The sequence below is a fragment of the Gorilla gorilla genome, chromosome 4 (assembly GCF_029281585.2).
Source record: "Gorilla gorilla gorilla isolate KB3781 chromosome 4, NHGRI_mGorGor1-v2.1_pri, whole genome shotgun sequence".
In the NCBI taxonomy this organism is placed as follows: Eukaryota; Metazoa; Chordata; class Mammalia; order Primates; family Hominidae; genus Gorilla; species Gorilla gorilla.
The window spans coordinates 141857381-141877239 of NC_073228.2; the positions used below are offsets into that span (position 1 = coordinate 141857381).

Consider the following 19859-nt stretch of genomic DNA (forward strand, 5'->3'; position numbering starts at 1 on the left):
TTTTGATGATCACCTTTCAAATCAACAAAAGGTTCCATACTTCCTAGACTCTCTGATTCTTCTTTAGAAAGTACCACTTGTCCAGCTTTGTTTAGCATGAAAGAAGGTTCACAAGAATCTGCAAAAAAAGCTGTTAAAATACTAGTCCCTTTTCAAACTACACATCTGTGAGGCTGTCTCATATGCTTCAACAAAACAATGTAACAGCAACAGACTTAAATGCAGAAGCATATACAAGAATCCAGCTGTCTTCTGTAAGTCAAACAGGTATCAACAATATTTCTAGCTATGTAAAACAATGCCACTCCTCAAACTTAAAAAATTTTATGAAAACAGTTGTCTATTGTGGAAAAGAGCAACCTTACTTATGTTACCATAAATGAGTTTGTTAAATTAATGTTTTTTAAATTTATCAGTTTTAATTCCTAATATGGTAAATCCTGATAGATATACCTATGTAAACAAAAGCTCTTTGGGATCTTCAATATTTTTAAGAGTATGAATGAGTCCCTGAGACCCAAAGTGTGAGAACCACTGATACATAAATCAGACTTCGGTAACTTTTATGATCAATAACAGGTGTCCCCAACCCCTGGACCAGTACCGATCACTGGCCTGTTAGGAACCAGGCCACACAGCAGGAGGTGAGCAGCTGGGGGAGTGGGGAGTGAGCACTATGGCATGAGCTCCTCCTCCAGTCATATCAGTGCTGGCATTAGATTCTCAGAGGCATGGACCCTATTGTGAGCTGTGCAAACAAGGGATCTAGGTTGTGTTCCTTATGAGAATCTAACTAATGCTTTGATGATGTGAGGTAGAACAGTTTCATCCCAAAACCCCAACCCCCTATCCACCATCCATGGAAAAACTGTTGTCCACAAAACCAGTCCCTGGTTCCAAAAATGTTGGGGATCTCTGCTCAAGAAGATAGCTTTACATTCTGAAGGTTTCTGGGCACATGAAATAACCATTACCCAGACCAAATATTTAATTTTTATTTATTTACTTAAAAAAAATTTTTGAGACAGTCTCACTCTGTCATCCAGGCCAGAGTGAGGCTCATGCAGGTTCATTGCAAACTCCATCTCCTGGGTTTAAGCGATTCTCCTGCCTCAGCCTCCCGAGTAGCTGGGACTACAGGTGTGGTGCCAGTACACCTGGCTAATTGTTTTGTATTTTTAGCAGAGATGGGGTTTCAGCATGTTGAATAGGGTAATTTTTTTGTAATTTTAGTAGAGATGGGTTTCGGCATATTGGCCAGGCTGGTCTTGAACTCCTGACCTCAAGTGATCCATCTGTCTTCAGCCTCCCAAAGTCCTGGGATTACAGGCATGAGCCACTGCGCACAACCAGACCCAATATTTAAAATGAACCTTGGGGCCAGGCACAGTGGCTCACACCTGTAATCCCAGCACTTTGGCAGGCTGAGGCGAGCAAATCACTTGAGATCAGGAGTTTGAGATGAGCCTGGCCAACATGGCAAAACCCCATCTCCACTAAAAATACAAAAATTAGCCGGGCGTGGTAGCACACACCTGTAGTCCCAGCTACTCGGGAGACTGAGACAGGAGAATTGCTTGAACCCAGGAAGCAGAGGCTGCAGTGAGCCAAGATTGCGCCACTGCACTCCAGTCTGGGTGACAGTACAAGACTCCGTCACAAACAAACAGAACCTTGGTATCTCACTCAAAAGAACCAAATTCAAGCCCTAGCTCTGCCTTTCTCATCACAAATATGAGAATAACAATAATTTACTTGACTACCTTAGAGTTACCATAGAGAATCAAAAGAATAGCTTATAAGAAAAACCATCTATATTGGCCAGGCACAGAGGCTCACACTTGTAATCCCAACACTTTGGGAGGCCAAGGCGGGTGGATCACTTGAGGTCAGGAGTTCAAGACCAGCCTGGCCAACATGGTGAAATCCCATCTACTAAAAATACAAAAATCAGCCAGGTGCAGTAGTGTGCGCCTGTAATCCCAGCTACTCAGGAGGCTGAGGCACAAGAATCACTTGAATCCAGTGGGGAGGAGGAGATTGCAGTGAGTGGAGACTGTGCCACTGCACTCCAGCCTGGGTGACAGAGCGAGCCTCTGTTTCAAAAAAATATAAAATATATAAATAAAATAAAATATCAGCAGGCAAAATAACCCATACCTTCTCCCCACTTCCTCCCATGTGCCCTTCCACAAACATTAAGGTCTGCAAAGGAAAGCTAAGGTGCTCTGGTCTCAATTCAGGTAAGTTAGAGAGCTTTGGCGGTGGCGGTGGCGGTGGCAGCAGAAGGAGGAGCAGCAGATACAGCACAGTCATATTAGCAATATCTTAGGAGCTATCGGAGATTACTGCCAAGAGTTCATTAAAACCTGACAGGCATTTCCAGTAATTCCTCTGGTCTCCATCCCTTCCTTAGGGGTCCATAATTGGTGCACCCACATTGCTTAGTTCTGCATCTTCCCATTTCTCTCATTTACCTTTGGCTCAAGCATGCTAGTTACTTCTATTAAATAGGCTACATATCTCCACTCCATTCTGTACCTTTCATTTGCTGAACAAACACTCAATAAATTGCATATTGATATACTTCTATCTAGCCTACTCTCTCTCTTCTACTGAATTAATATGATCAAAACTGATGAGGTCTTAAGACTAGTACACATCAAATTTATAGCCTTCTCTTCCTCTTGACTATCTACTAGAGTTTATAAATACTTCTGGTCTCCACTTCTGAAAGGAGATAAAACAGTTTCTCAGTGTTTGCAAGGTATGAATAATTCTAAGTTTTGAAGGGGCACCATCAATGAAGGTACCCTGAAATGAATGGATTTTACTGATGATAAATCCAGGTATTTTGATGTGAGTTCTAATCAGGCTATTCAACTTCATACACTTTTTTTTTTCACCTTCATACACTTTCAACTCCCAAAATATTGATTACTGTACAACTTATACCTATTCAAAATCTATAGTGAATAATCTCTTTGTATCAAATAAAACTCCTAAATATTTACTACAGAATCTAGTAGCACATTAAAAAAAAAATTCTATTTTGCAAAAACCTACTGGATAAGCTTATCCAAAATATAGGCAGGGTGTGGTGGCTCACGCCTGTAATCCCAGCACTTTGGGAGGCTGAGGTGGGCGGATCACCTGAGGTCAGGCGTTCAAGACCAGCCTGGCCAATATGGCGAAACCTCGTCTCTACTAAAAATACAAAAATTAGCTGGGCATGGTGGTGCATGCCTGTAATCCCAGCTACATGGGAGGCTGAGGCAGGAGAATCACTTGAACCCAGGAGGCGGAGGTTGCAGTGAGCCGAGATTGCACCACTGCACTCCAGCCTGGGTGACAGAGACTCCGTCTCAAAAAAAAAAAAAAAAAAGAAATAGATTATATATATATATATATATATATAGAGAGAGAGAGAGAGAGAGAGAGAGAGAGAGAGAAAGAGAGAGAGAAACTCTTAAAACTCAACAATAAGAAAACAATCCAATTTAAAAACAGGCAAAAGACCTGAATAAACACCTCATTAAAGAAGATATACACATAGCATATGAAAAACTTATCATCGTATGTCATTAGGAAACTCAAAATTCAAACAAGATACCATTACACATCTATCAGAATGGCCAAAATCCAAAACACTAACACTACCAAATACTGGCAAGAATGTGGCACTGTCACTCATTGCTGGTGAATGAATGAGAAACACACTCAACTGATTTGAAACACCACTTTTATTACAAATGTATCCAGGCATTTAGTTTATAATAAAGGTGGCATTTCATATTGGTGGGGAAAAGATATACAAAAAATTAAGGTGTTGGGATATGTAGGACAAACAGCTGAATCTGCTCTTCACATCTTACACCATGATAAATTCCAAATGGGTCAAATATTCAAATGTAGAAAATGAAACCATAGAAGTATTTTTTTAAAAGAAGAATGTTAGCTTATAATCTCAGAATAGGGAAGGCCTTCCCAACTATGACATTAAAACCTAAAATCTAAAAAAAGGGGGGAAAAAAGACGATAAAGTTTAACACCATCAAAAATGACTTTAAGTAGTCAAAAGACAAAAAACTGGAAACAAATATTTGCGACTGATTGTTAAGAAAGTAGGTAGTTCCTTAATAAATAAAATATATGGCCAGGCACAGTGGCTCATGCCTGTAATCCCAGCCCTTTGAGAGGCCGAGGTGGGTGGATCACAAGGTCAGGAGCTCAAGACCAGCCTGGCCAAGATGGTGAAACCCGGTCTCTAGTAAAAATACAAAAGTTAGCTGGGCATGGTGGCAGGTGCCTGCAATCCTAGCTACTCGGGAGGCTGAGGCAGAGAACTGCTTGAACCCAGGAGGCGGAGGTTGCAATGGGCTGAGATCGCACCACTGCACTTCAACCTGGGAGACAAACCGAGACTCTGTCTCAAAAAAAAAAAATGTACAAACCAAAAAGGAAAAACACCAACAACCCAACAGAAAAATGTGGATGTGGACAACTGGAAACAGAAAAGACGAGACCCATCATGGTGGCTCACATCTGTAATTCCAGTATTTTCAGAGGCTGAGGTGGGAGAATTGCTTGAAGCCAGGAGTTCAAGACCAGCCCAGGCAACAAAGTGAGACTCCTTCTCTGCAAAAAATTAAAAATTAGCCAGGTGTGATGGCATGCACCTGTAGTCAGAGCTGCTTGGTAAGGTGAGGTGGGAGGATTGCTTGAGCCTGGGAGGCTGAGATTGCAGTGAGCTGTGATCATGCCACTGCACTGCAGCCTGGGTGACTAAAGCAAGACCCTGTCTCAAAAAATAGAATTAAAAGACTTAACATTTCTATAAAAATGTCAATGTAGGCCAGGCGCAGTGGCTCACACCTGTAATCCCAGCACTTTTGGAGGCTGAGGAGGGCGGATCATGAAGTCAGGAGTTCGAGACCAACCTGATCAACATGGTGAAACCCCGTCTCTACTAAAAATACAAAAATTAGCCAGGCGTAGTGGCGTGTGCCTATAATCCCAGCTACTCGGGAGGCTGAGGCAGGAGAATTGCTTGAACCCGGGAGGCAGAGGTTGCAGTGAGCTGAGATCACGCCATTGCACTCCAATCTGGGCGACAGAGCAAGACTCTGTCTCAAAAAAAAAAAAAAAAAAAAAAAGTCAATGTAAAAGAAAGTCACAATTTAAGTTTCCACTAAAAAAAAAAAGGACAAAAATTAGCTAGGTGTGGTGGCACACACTTTTAATCCCGGCTACTTGGGAGGCTGAGGCATGAGACTCACTTGAACCTGGGAGGTGGAGGCTGCAGCAAACCGAGATCGTCCCACTGCACTCTAGCCTGGGCAAGACTGAGACTCTGTCTCAAAAAAAAAAAGAAAAAAAAAATTCCTTAAGATTAATTTCAGCCTGGCTAACCAATACATTATGGGACTGCGGTTTATATAGCACCTAATACTACAGTTTATGTAGATCACATAAAGCTGTTTATGTGATCAGCTTTGAAACGTTAAAAAGCAATTTGTGGGGGGAGGAGCCAAGATGGCCGAATAGGAACAGCTCTGGTCTACAGCTCCCAGCGTGAGTGATGCAGAAGACGGGTGATTTCTGCATTTCCATCTGAGGTACCGGGTTCATCTCACTAGGGAGTGCCAGACAGTGGGCGCAGGTCAGTGGGTGCATGCATCGTGCGCGAGCCGAAGCAGGGCGAGGCACTGCCTCACTCGGGAAGCACAAGGGGTCAAGGAGTTCCCTTTCCTAGTCAAAGAAAGTGGTGACAGACGGCACCTAGAAAATTGGGTCACTCCCACCCGAATACTACGCTTTTCCGACGGGCTTAAAAAACGGCACACCAGGACATTATATCCCGCACGTGGCTCGGAGGGTCCTACACCCACGGAGTCTCGCTGATTGCTACCACAGCAGTCTGAGATCAAACTGCAAGGCGGCAGCGAGGATGGGGGAGGGGTGCCCACCATTGCCCAGGCTTGCTTAGGTAAACAAAGCAGCCGGGAAGCTCGAACTGGGTGGAGCCCACCACAGCTCAAGGAGGCCTGCCTGCCTCTGTAGGCTCCACCTCTAGGGGCAGGGCACAGACAAACAAAAAGACAGCAGTAACCTCTGCAGACTTAAATGTCCCTGTCTGACAGCTTTGAAGAGAGCAGTGGTTCTCCCAGCACGCAGCTGGAGATCTGAGAACTGGCAGACTGCCTCCTCAAGTGGGTCCCTGACCCCTGACCCCCGAGCAGCCTAACTGGGAGGCACCCCCAGCAGAGGCAGACTGACACCTCACACGGCCGGGTGCTCCAACAGACCTGCAGCTGAGGGTCCTGTCTGTTAGAAGGAAAACTAACAAACAGAAAGGACATCCACACCAAAGACCCATCTGTACATCACCATCATCAAAGGCCAAAAGTAGATAAAACCACAAAGATGGGGAAAAAACAGAGCAGAAAAACTGGAAACTCTAAAAAGCAGAGCACCTCTCCTCCTCCAAAGGAACGCAGTTCCTCACCAGCAACGGAACAAAACTGGACGGAGAATGACTTTGACGAGCTGAGAGAAGAAGGCTTCAGACGATCAAACTACTCCGAGCTACGGGAGGACATTCAAACCAAAGGCAAAGAAGTTGAAAACTTCGAAAAAAATTTGGAAGAATGTATAACTAGAATAACCAATACAGAGAAGTGCTTAAAGGAGCTGATGCAGCTGAAAACCAAGGCTCAAGAACTACATGAAGAATGCAGAAGCCTCAGGAGCCGATGCGATCAACTGGAAGAAAGGGTATCAGTGATGGAAGATCAAATGAATGAAATGAAGCGAGAAGGGAAGTTTAGAGAAAAAAGAATAAAAAGAAATGAACAAAGCCTCCAAGAAATATGGGACTATGTGAAAAGACCAAATCTACGTCTGATTGGTGTACCTGAAAGTGACGGGGAGAATGGAACCCAGTTGGAAAACATTCTGCAGGATATTATCCAGGAGAACTTCCCCAATCTAGCGAGGCAGGCCAACATTCAGATTCAGGAAATACAGAGAACGCCACAAAGATACTCCTCGAGAAGAGCAACACCAAGACACATAATTGTCAGATTCACCAAAGTTGAAATGAAGGAAAAAATGTTAAGGGCAGCCAGAGAGAAAGGTCAGGTTACCCTCAAAGGGAAGCCCATCAGACTAACAGCGGATCTCTCAGCAGAAACTCTACAAGCCAGAAGAGAGTGGGGGCCAATATTCAACATTCTGAAAGAAAAGAATTTTCAACCCAGAATTTCATATCCAGCCAAACTAAGCTTCATAAGTGAAGGAGAAATAAAATACTTTACAGACAAGCAAATGCTGAGAGATTCTGTCACCACCAGGCCTGCCCTAAAAGAGCTCCTGAAGGAAGCACTAAACATGGAAAGGAACAACAGGTACCAGCCACTGCAAAATCATGCCAAAATGTAAAGACCATCGAGACTAGGAAGAAACTGTGTCAATTAACGAGCAAAATAACCAGCTAACATCATAATGACAGGATCAAATTCACACATAACAATATTAACTTTAAATGTAAATGGACTAAATGCTCCAATTAAAAGACACAGACTGGCAAATTGGATAAAGAGTCAAGACCCATCAGTGTGCTGTATTCAGGAAACCCATCTCACGGGCAAAGACACACATAGGCTCAAAATAAAAGGATGGAGGAAGATCTACCAAGCAAATGGAAAACAAAAAAAGGCAGGGGTTGCAATCCTAGTCTCCAATAAAACAGACTTTAAACCAACAAAGATCAAAAGAGACAAAGAAGGCCATTACTTAATGGTAAAGGGATCAATTCAACAAGAAGAGCTAACTATCCTAAATACATATGCACCCAATACAGGAGCACCCAGATTCATAAAGCAAGTCCTGAGTGACCTACAAAGAGACTTAGACTCCCACACATTAATAATGGGAGACTTTAACACCCCACTGTGAACATTAGACAGATCAACGAGACAGAAAGTCAACAAGGATACCCAGGAATTGAACTCAGCTCTGCACCAAGCAGACCTAACAGACATCTACAGAACTCTCCACCCCAAATCAACAGAATATACATTTTTTTCAGCACCACACCACACCTATTCCAAAACTGACCACATACTTGGAAGTAAAGCTCTCCTCAGCAAATGTAAAAGAACAGAAATTATAACAAACTATCTCTCAGACCACAGTGCAATCAAACTAGAACTCAGGATTAAGAAACTCACTCAAAACCGCTCAACTACAAGGAAACTGAACAACCTTCTCCTGAATGACTACTGGGTACATAACGAAATGAAGGCAGAAATAAAGATGTTCTTTGAAACCAACGAGAACAAAGACACAACATACCAGAATCTCTGGGACACATTCAAAGCAGTATGTAGAGGGAAATTCATATCACTAAATGTCCACAAGAGAAAGCAGGAAAGATCCAAAATTGACACCCTAACATCACAATTAAAAGAACTAGAAAAGCAAGAGCAACCACATTCAAAAGCTAGCAGAAGGCAAGAAATAACTAAAATCAGAGTAGAACTGAAGGAAATAGAGACACAAAAAACCCTTCAAAAAATTAACGAATCCAGGAGCTGATTTTTTGAAAGGATCAACAAAATTGATAGACCGCTAGCAAGACTAATAAAGAAAAAAAGACAAGAATCAAATAGATACAATAAAAAATGATAAAGGGGATATCACCACCGATCCCACAGAAATACAAACTACCATCAGAGAATACTACAAACACCTCTATGCAAATAAACTAGAAAATCTAGAAGAAATGGATAAATTCCTCAACACATACACTGTCCTAAGACTAAACCAGGAAGAAGTTGAATCTCTGAATAGACCAAGAACAGGAGCTGAAATTGTGGCAATAATCAATAGCTTACCAACCAAAAAGAGTCCAGGACCAGATCGATTCACAGCTGAATTCTACCAGAGGTACAAGGAGCAACTGGTACCATTCCTTCTGAAACTATTCCAATCAATAGAAAAAGAGGGAATCCTCCCTAACTCATTTTATGAGGCCAGCATCATCCTGACACCAAAGCCAGGCAGAGACACAACCAAAAAAGAGAATTTTAGACCAATATCCTTGATGAACATTGATGCAAAAATCCTCAATAAAATACTGGCAAACCAAATCCAGCAGGTCATCAAAAAGCTTATCCACCATGATCAAGTGGGCTTCATCCCTGGGATGCAAGGCTGGTTCAATATACGAAAATCAATAAATGTAATCCAGCATATAAACAGAACCAAAGACAAAAACCACATGATTATCTCAATAGATGCAGAAAAGGCCTTTGACAAAATTCAACAACCCTTCATGCTAAAAACTCTCAATAAATTAGGTATTGATGGGACGTATCTCAAAATAATAAGAGCCATCTATGACAAACCCACAGCCAATATCATACTGAATGGGCAAAAACTGGAAGCATTCCCTTTGAAAACTGGCACAAGACAGGGATGCCCTCTCTCACCATTCCTATTCAACATAGTGTTGGAAGTTCTGGCCAGGGCAATTAGGCAGGAGAAGGAAATAAAAGGTATTCAATTAGGAAAAGAGGAAGTCAAATTGTCCCTGTTTGCAGACGACATGATTGTATATCTAGAAAACCCCGTTGTCTCAGCCCAAAATCTCCTTAAGCTATTAAGAAACTTCAGCAAAGTCTCAGGATACAAAATCAATGTGCAAAAATCAGAAGTATTCTTACACACCAACAACAGAAAAACAGAGCCAAATCATGAGTGAACTCCCATTCACAATTGCTTCAAAGAGAATAAAATACCTAAGAATCCAACTTACAAGGGATGTGAAGGATCTCTTCAAGGAGAACTACAAACCACTGCTCAAGGAAATAAAAGAGGATACAAACAAATGGAAGAACATTCCATGCTCATGGGTAGGAAGAATAGATATCATGAAAATGGCCATACTGCCCAAGGTAATTTACAGATTCAATGCCATCCCCATCAAGCTACCAATGCCTTTCTTCACAGAATTGGAAAAAACTACTTTAAAGTTCATATGGAACCAAAAAAGAGCCCACATCGCCAAGTCAATCCTGAGCCAAAAGAACAAAGCTGGAGGCATCACACTACCTGACTTCAAACTATACTACAAGGCTACAGTAATCAAAACAGCATGGTACTGGTACCAAAACAGAGATATAGATCAATGGAACAGAACAGAGCCCTCAGAAATAACGCTGCATACCTACAACTATCTGATCTTTGACAAACCTGAGAAAAACAAGCAATGGGGAAAGGATTCCCTATTTAATAAATGGTGCTGGGAAAACAGGCTAGCCATATGCAGAAAGCTGAAACTGGATCCCTTCCTTACACCTTATACAAAAATCAATTCAAGATGGATTAAAGACTTAAACGTTAGACCTAAAACCATAAAAACTCTAGAAGAAAACCTAGGCATTACCATTCAGGACATAGGCATGGGCAAGGACTTCATGTCTAAAACACCAAAAGCAATGGCAACAAAAGCCAAAATTGACAAATGGGATCTAGTTAAACTAAAGAGCTTCTGCACACCAAAAGAAACTACCATCAGAGTGAACAGGCAACCTACAGAATGGGAGAAAATTTTCACAACCTACTCATCTGACAAAGGGCTAATATCCAGAATCTACAATGAACTCAAACAAATTTACAAGAAAAAAACAAACAACCCCATCAAAAAGTGGGCAAAGGACATGAACAGACACTTCTCAAAAGAAGACATTTATGCAGCCAAAAAACACATGAAAAAAATGCTCACCATCACTGGCCATCAGAGAAATGCAAATCAAAACCACAATGAGATACCATTTCACACCAGTTAGAATAGCAATCATTAAAAAGTCAGGAAACAACAGGTGCTGGAGAGGATGTGGAGAAAGAGGAACACTTTTACACTGTTGGTGGGACTGTAAACTAGTTCAACCATTGTGGAAGTCAGTGTGGCAATTCCTCAGGGATCTAGAACTAGAAATACCATTTGACCCAGCCATCCCATTACTGGGTTTATACCCAAAGGACTATAAATCATGCTGCTATAAAGACACATGCACACGTATGTTTATTGCGGCATTATTCACAATAGCAAAGACTTGGAACCAACCCAAATGTCCAACAATGATAGACTGGATTAAGAAAATGTGGCACATATACACCATGGAATACTATGCAGCCATAAAAAATGATGAGCTCATGTCCTTTTTAGGGACATGGATGAAATTGGAAATCATCATTCTCAGTAAACTATCGCAAGAACAAAAAACCAAACACCGCATATTCTCACTCATAGGTGGGAATTGAACAATGAGAACACGTGGACACAGGAAGGGGAACATCACACTCTGGAGACTGTTGTGGGGTGGGGGGAGGGGGGAGGGATAGCATTGCGAGATATACCTAATGCTAGATGACGAGTTAGTGGGTGCAGCACACCAGCATGGCACATGTATACATATGTAACTAACCTGCACATTGTGCACATGTACCCTAAAACTTAAAGTATAATAATAATAAATTAAAAAAAAAGAAGTGCAACCATACAGCATTTCTCCAAAAAAAAAAAAAAAAAAAAACAAGCAATTTGTTTTCCTTACACTGCAAGTCAATTTCAGAGAAAACAAATCTCCAAGATTATCTTTTATGTCTAAAATGTTGATCTCCTTACAATATTCTAGCCCAGGTGTTGGCAAACTACAGCATACTAGACAAATCCAACCTGTTGCCAGTTTTTGCATGGTCACTTGGCTAAGAAGGGTTTCTATGTTTTTAATGATTGTGGGTAGAAGGGAGAATCAAAAGAATAATGATATTCTGTGAAGTGAAAACGACAAAAAATTCAATTTTAGTGTCCATAAATTAAATTTTATTGGAATACAGCCATGCTCATTTCTTACGGTTTTTTCTGGCTGCGTCCATGCTACAATAGCAGAGTTAAGTAGTTGTGGCAGAGACTATATACCCACAATGCCTAAAATATTTACTGTCTAGACCTTTACACAAAGTTTGCTGACTCCTACTCTATCTAGCCTTACACTTTCCTAGACACAAGTTACTTTCTACGAAAGCCACTTGAATCACGCCATGCCATAATACACTTGAAACTCATACATCCTGTCCAACTAATATTCCCCTCTTCTGCAACTTCTTCACCTTACTGTCACCGCTTGAAAACTTCATTGTAAATTTCCAACCCACCCAACACACACTCTGTACCCTGGCTAACTATTTCAAAGCTATTTAGTCAATGCCCTAACCAATGTGGTCTAGTTTATGTCCAGCTTTCTGTCCTCCAGACAGACAGATGCTACAATAAAATGTGTCACTTAACGTACCGTCCTAGTTGGCTCACTACAAATTCATGTCATCAAACTTCAGTTAGACCTCCATTGGTTCTCAAATATCTGGTGACTCAGTTCTGTCTGATTTCTCCCCACAGAGACTCCTGCAAAACTTTACCTACTTCTTCAGATCCAAACCCAATTTCTGTCTCCTCACCCTCTGCAAATGCATTTCATTTTAAAATGGTCAAAGCCATCTGAATTAAGTCCCCAGAACACCTCTCGCTTAAAAAAATATTCTATATATCCCCTTTTACTGAAGATTAAAAGTAGCCTCTCCTATTTAGGAATAGTCACTCAACTTGCACGCTGAATCACCTTTCTTCCATCTCTCACTCCCAACTCCCTCTATGCAGTGTTCCCCTAACTACCCTGGGTTTTTTTTTTTCTTTCTGACATTTTTTAGTCTCTCCCTATCTAGTGAGTGATTCCTACTGACATGCTCAAATCTCCATCCTGTATCAAGAAAGCAGAAATGGGGGGCGGGAGTAGGGAAGGGGGGAATATCTCTTCCACAACCAGACTGCTCAACTCTTCCTTTTTTTTTTTTTTTTTTTTTTGAGACAGTCTTGCTCTGTTGCCCAGGCTGGAGTGCAGTGGCGCGATCTCCGCCTCCCGGGTTCATGCCATTCTGCCTCAGCCTCCCGAGTAGCTGGGACTACAGGCGCCTGCCACCACGCCTGGCTAATTTTTCGTATTTTTTGTAGAGACAGGGTTTCACCGTGTTAGCCAGGATGGTCTCCATCTCCTGACTTCGTGATCCACCCACCTCGGCCTCCCAAAGTGCTGGGATTACAGGCGTGAACCACCATGCCTGGCCTTCTCTTTCCTTTTAATTTCAATGCAAAACTTGTGCAAAAGGCATTCCACACACTGCAGCTTCTACCTACTCACCTGATATTCATTCTCAACCATGAAATCCTCTACCTACCAAAGCTCCTCTTTCTTTACCAATAATTTCTATCACTAAATCCAATAAATTTTCTTTAATTGGAATTTTTTGATTAAATTATTTGATTATAAATCAGAGAAACTGTTGGAAACCTAAATATAAGAACATATGAAGAAAAGTAAAATCATCCATAATCTATCAGACAGAAGGCCACTGTTGTTGCGGGAAGTCAGGGACCCCGAATGGAGGGACCAGCTGAAGCCATGGCAGAAGAACGTGGATTGTGAAGATTTCATGGACATTTATTAGTTCCCCAAATTAATACTTTTATAATTTCTTATGCCTGTCTTTACTGCAATCTTTGAACATAAATTATGAAGATTTCATGGACGCTTATCACCTCCCCAATCAATACCCTTGTGATTTCCTATGCCTGTCTTTACTTTAATCTCTTAATCCCATCATTTTCATAAACTGAGGATGTATTTTGCCTCAGGACCCTGTGATGATTGCGTTAACTGCACAAATTGTTTGTAGAGCAAGTGTGTTTGAACAATATGAAATCTGGGCACCTTGAAAAAAGAACAGGATAACAGCAATGTTCAGGGAACAAGAGAGATAACCTTAAACTCTGACTGCCAGTGAGCCAGGTGGAACAGAGCCATATTTCTCTTCTTTCAAAAGCAAATGGGAGAAATATCACTGAATTCTTTTTCTCAGCAAGGAGCATTCCTGCGAAAGAGAATGCACCCCTGAGGGTAGGTCTCTGAAATGGCCTCCTTGGATGTGGCCATCATCTATGGTCAAGACTGTAGGGATGAAATAAGCCCCAGTCTCCCATAGCGCTCCCAGGCTTAGTAGGACGAGGAAATTCCCGCCTAATAAATTTTGGTCAGACCGATTGCTCTCAAACCCTGTCTCCTGATAAGATGTTATCAATGACAATGCGTGCCTGAAACTTCACCAGCAATTTTAATTTCGCCCCGGTCCTGTGGTCCTGTGATCTCGCCCTGCCTCCATTTGCCTTGTGATATTTTTATTACCTTGTGAAGCATGTGATCTCTGTGACCCACACCCTATTCATACACTCCCTCTCCTTTTGAAAATCCCTAATAAAAACTTGCTGGTTTTACGGCTTGGGGGGCATCACGGAACCTACGAACATGTGATGTCTCCCCTGGATGCCCAGCTTTAAAATTTCTCTTTTGTACTCTGTCCCTTTATTTCTCAACCCAGCCAACGCTTAGGGAAATAGAAAAGAACCTACATGACTATCGGGAGGAGGTTCCCTGATATCTCAAAGTGCTGGGATTACAGGCGTGAACCACCATGCCTGGCCTTCTCTTTCCTTTTAATTTCAATGCAAAACTTGTGCAAAAGGCATTCCACACACTGCAGCTTCTACCTACTCACCTGATATTCATTCTCAACCATGAAATCCTCTACCTACCAAAGCTCCTCTTTCTTTACCAATAATTTCTATCGCTAAATCCAATAAATTTTCTTTAATTGGAATTTTTTGCTTAAATTATTTGATTATAAATCAGAGAAACTGTTGGAAACCTAAATATAAGAACATATGAAGAAAAGTAAAATCATCCATAATCTATCAGACAGAAGGCCACTGTGAATATTCTGACTTGGCCTTTTGACTATGTGCCACACACACATGCAGACAAAGAAATGGGGACTGCATCAGCTTTAGTAATCTACACTTGGTTTTGTATGTTTTGTTTTTTGTTTTGTTTTTTTTTTTTCAAAATAACTTTACCTCACAACTATTACTTGGGCCTTTAAAATAATTTTAAATGACTCAACTATATCCTATGATATGGATATACTATGATTTATCTAATCATTTTCCATTTAGGACTTTTTGTGTTTCCCATTTTTTTTTCCTGTGAATAAACCCCCAGTAAGAATTCTAGTAGAAAAATCTTTGCATACACCTCTGATTTGTATGTATTTCCTTAGGAAAGAGTCCTAGATTTTGAAATTTCTGGATCAAAGGTTTAAGGTCTTTTGTTCTTACTGTTAATGTGTTTTCCAGGAAGTTTACAGCAATTTATACTTCCGATGTCTGTATAAGACCACTTATCTTAACCTACCCTCACCAGCATTAAATATATTGTTCCTGGGTATTCTTAAATTTTTTGTTCAACAGCAAAGGCAAAGAAAAAAAAAGCCATTTCATTAGACTTTTAACCCCCCTAGCAAGCAAATAAAATTAAACTTACTCTTCTTATTTTTGTACCTTTGCCTCCCACCACCTTTTTTCCTCCTTTTACCTATTTTGACCAACTTTCAGACTCAGGAAAAAATCCCATCCTCTTTGACATTCCCAACTGCTATGGTCATGGCTGCTTTTTTTCCTCCAAAGTGCTAGAATACAGAGGTTCCCCAAGGGTTTCTTCAATCCCCGTTTATTCTCTTATTCAAGTCACTGCTTTGGCAATGGCATTCACTCACAGACAAAATGAGCCTCCACCACCAGCCACAGTTCAAGACCTGAACATCTGCTTCATATAAACCACCTTGATATTCCAGTTCTGCAACACTGACCTCTTTTCCAATCTCTTAGTGTCTGTGTTTCTTACCCCAGTTTGCACCTAAATCTTAATCATTTTCACCTTTGGAATTTTCTCTATTTTTCCTTCCTTCCCTAGGGCTCACAGTTCAGACTTTTTTTCTTTTTTTTGAGACAGGGTCTTACTCTTTCACCCAGGCTGGAGTGCAGTGGCATAATCTCGGCTCACTGCAACCTCCTCCTCCTGGGTTCAAGAGATTCTCCTGCCTCAGCCTCCCGAGTAGCTGGGATTACAAGCATGTGCCACCACGCCCCGCTAATTTTTGTATTTTTAGTAGAGATGCGGTTTCACCATGTTGGCCAGGCTGGTCTCGAACTCCTGACCTCAGGTGATCCGCCCACCTTGGCCTCCCAAAGTGCAAGGATTACAGGCATGAGCCACCATGCCCACCAGCTCAGATATTTTAAGTGCTCACCAAATACAGTGCAAAAAGCCTACTGATTGTTGTTGTCCTTACCCCCAGTCTTTCCCACAAACATTTTATGACGACTACAAAAAACTTGTTCCTAAAATACAGATCTGGGTACATCATTCCCTCTGCTTTAAAGTTTTCTATATTTTTCTTCTACTGAGAAAATCTACAATTCTTAAGATAGTATTCCAGGCTCTACGTATGACCCAAATCTACCAATATTCCAGAATTATCTTCTACTATATATCCTCCCACAATACCCTGAGTTCTACAAGTAGCTCTGTTTCATTAACATTCAACATTTTCCTGTAATCTTTACTTATACTATTCATTTCAGTCTCTTTCACAAATCTTGAACCAAATCCAGCCCTATAAAAAGCCAAGTTCAAAATCCCCCTCACTCCAAGACCTTCCATAACTACCCTGGCCAGAAGTTCTTTCCTCTCTTCTGCAAGACTATAGTGCCCTAATAGCACTAGTCATATTCTGTATTAGAAAGTATGTGCATGTACAACCTAGATTATCAAGTCATTGAAAACTTAAATCGACCAGGCACGGTGGCTCACGCCTATAATCCCAGCACTTTGGGAGGCCAAGGCGCGAGGATCACCTGAGGTCAGGAGTTTGAGACTAGCCTGATCAATAAGGAGAAATCCTGTCTCTACTAAAAAAAAAAAAAAATTAGCCAGGCGTGGTGGCACATGCCTGTAATCCCAGGTACACAAGAGGCTGAGGCAGGAGAATCACTTGAACCTAGGAGGCGGAGGTTGCACTGAGCCCACATCACACGACTGCACTCTAGCCAGGGCGACAAGAATGAAACTCCGTCTCAAGAAAAAAAAAAAAAAAAAGAAAGAAAACTTAAATCAGGTATTTTTGCTTATACTGTCCAAGTAAACAGGTATTATTGTGTATTGCCCAACTGAACTAACTTATTCAAATAAAAGAGTATCACTGAACTTCTTAGCTGGGGTTGGGGGGAAGAAATGGTGACAGGCTTTTCAAGGCCAAGAACCCATCATTCATAAAGATTTCCTAAAAACAATTTTAGAAAGAATTAGTTCCTGCTCTCTTTATAAAGTAATTGATACACTAATTTCTTTTTTTTTTTTTTTTTTTTTTTGAGACAGGGTCTCACTCTGTCACCCAGGCTGCAGTGCAGTGGCACGATCTCAGCTCACTGCAACCTCCACCTCCCAGGCTCAAGCAATCCTCCCACCTAAGCCTCCCAAGTAGCTGGGACTACAGGCGTACGCCACCTAGCCTGGCTAATTTTTATTTTTGTAGAGACAGGGTTTCACCATGTTGCCCAGGCTGGCCTTGAACTCCTGGGCTCAAGCGATCCACCTGCCTCAGCCTCCCAAAGTGCTAGGATTACAGGCGTAAGCCACTGCGCCCAGCCTAATACACCAATTTCATTCAACAAATTATTTACTGAGTTGTTTACTAGCTTACTATGTGCCAGATGCTATTCTGGTCTCACATTCAACAAATGCTTAATGAATACCTACTAAGTGTTCTAGATAATAGGGATGTAATAAAGAACAAAACAGACAAAAATCTCAGCCCTCATAAAGTTTTTTTTTTTTTTTTCTTCAAAGACAGGGTCTCACCGTGTCGCCCAGGCTGAACTGCAGTGGTGTGATCGCCACGCACTGCAGCCTTACCTCCTGGGCTCAGGTGATCTTCCCACCTCAGCCTTCCAAGTAGCTGGGACCACAGGGGAGCACCACTACACCCGGCTAATTTTTTTTTTTTTTACCATTTTTGTACAGATGGGTTCTCCTCCTTACATTGCACAGGCAGGTTTCAAACTCCCAGGCTCAAATGACGCTCTCACCATGACCTCCCAAAGTGCTAGGATTACAGGCATGAGCCACTGTGAGTGGCCCCATGAAGTTTTAATCTAATAGTGGGAGACAGACAATAAACAGACTAGTAATATAAAAGAAATGGCTGGGCATGGTGCCTGATGCTTGTAATCCCAATACTTTAGGAGACTGGGGTAGGAAAATCGCTTGAGGCCAGGAGTTTGAGGTTACAGTGAGTATGATCACACCACTGCACTCCAGCCTGGGAAAGAGTGAGACCTTGTCTCTAAAAATAAAAATTAAAAGATATATAAAATAATTATAACACTATCTAAAGTGGGGAGGGGGCCAGGTGCAGTGGCTCACGCCTGTAATCCCAGCACTTTGGGAAGCTGAGGCACACAGATCACTTGAGGTCAGGAGTTTGAGACCAGCCTGGCCAACACTGTGAAACCCCGTCTCTACTAAAAATACAAAAATTAGCCGGGCGTGGTGGCACATGCCTGTAATCCCAGCTACCTGGGAGGCTGAAGCAGGAGAATGGCTTGAACCTGGGGGGCAGAGGCTGTACTGTGCCGAGACTGTGCCACTGCACTCCAGCCTGGGCAACAGAGACAGACTCCATCTCAGGAAAAAAAAAAAAAAAAAAGTGCGGCGGAATGCGAAGCAGGGAAAAAGGACAAAAAGTTCAGAGACTGGAGTGGGTGGGTAAGTGGGAGGGCCTGCCATAAACAGACAGTGATGAGGAGATTTGGTAAAATTGAGGAGGTATCTGCAAGACTAGGTAAGAATGTAAGCTAAGGAGATATCCACAAATAAGCAATCCAGACAGGACTTACGATTTAGCTGTCTCAATCCTGACTATCACAGCCAATATTCCGTAGTGCCTATAGCTATATTTTGATAGCTAGATGGCACTGGAAGGTTTTAGGAAGAGAAGTGGCATTATCTAATTTTCCTCTTAAAAGGATCATTCTGGCTCAACCATTGATGGTTGAGAACATACCATCAAGAAACAAAGATGAGGAGATTAATTAGGAGGCAATATTAATCCAGGTGAGAGGATGGCAGCAGAAACAGTAAAAAGTGGTCAGACTTATCTTCTGAAGTAAGTCATAAAACCTTTGGCTGGGCGTGGTGGCTCACGCCTGTAATCCCAGCACTTTGGGAGGCCACGGCAGGCAGATCACCTGAGGTCAGGAGCTCGAGACCAGTCTGGCCAACATAGTGAAACTCTGTCTCAACTAAAAATATAAAAAATTAGCCGGGCATGGTGGCAGGCGCCTGTAATCTCAGCTATTCAGGAGGCAGAGGTTGTGATGAGCTGAGATTGTGGCACTGCTCCAGCCTGGGCAAGAAGAGCGAAACTCCATCTCAAAAACAACAACAACAACAACAACAACCTTCATTCCAGAAGTATCTACCCTATACCTGGATGAAAGGAATGCCCTTATCTCTGAATACACAGGGACATAGAAAAGAATCTGAACAAACAGGACTTGGTTAATGAGCCGCCCTTTATTTATCATCCTCTTTGTCTAATTATTCATCCGCCCACTGTCCACTTTTCATCAAACCAAAGCATTAAAATATACAGGTGTGTCTGTTTCTGTGGGTCTTGATTTCTGAAGGTGTTCATGTCATGTAAAACTTACATTAAATAAATGTGCATGTTTTTCTCTTGTTAATGTCTTCTGTTACAGATGCCTCAGCTATGAACCTAATGATGGGTAAGGAAAGAAATCTTTCCTACTCAACAGATGCTTGGTAAAAATATACCAGTGGAAA

The 19859-nt window shown here is 41.7% G+C and overlaps 1 protein-coding gene across 20 annotated transcripts in view; it reads right to left on the bottom strand.

Annotated features, from left to right (window-relative positions):
* FAM13B (family with sequence similarity 13 member B) overlaps positions 1 to 19859 on the bottom strand; it is a 115326-nt gene that overhangs the window by 25040 nt on the left and 70427 nt on the right. The window lies entirely within an intron of this gene.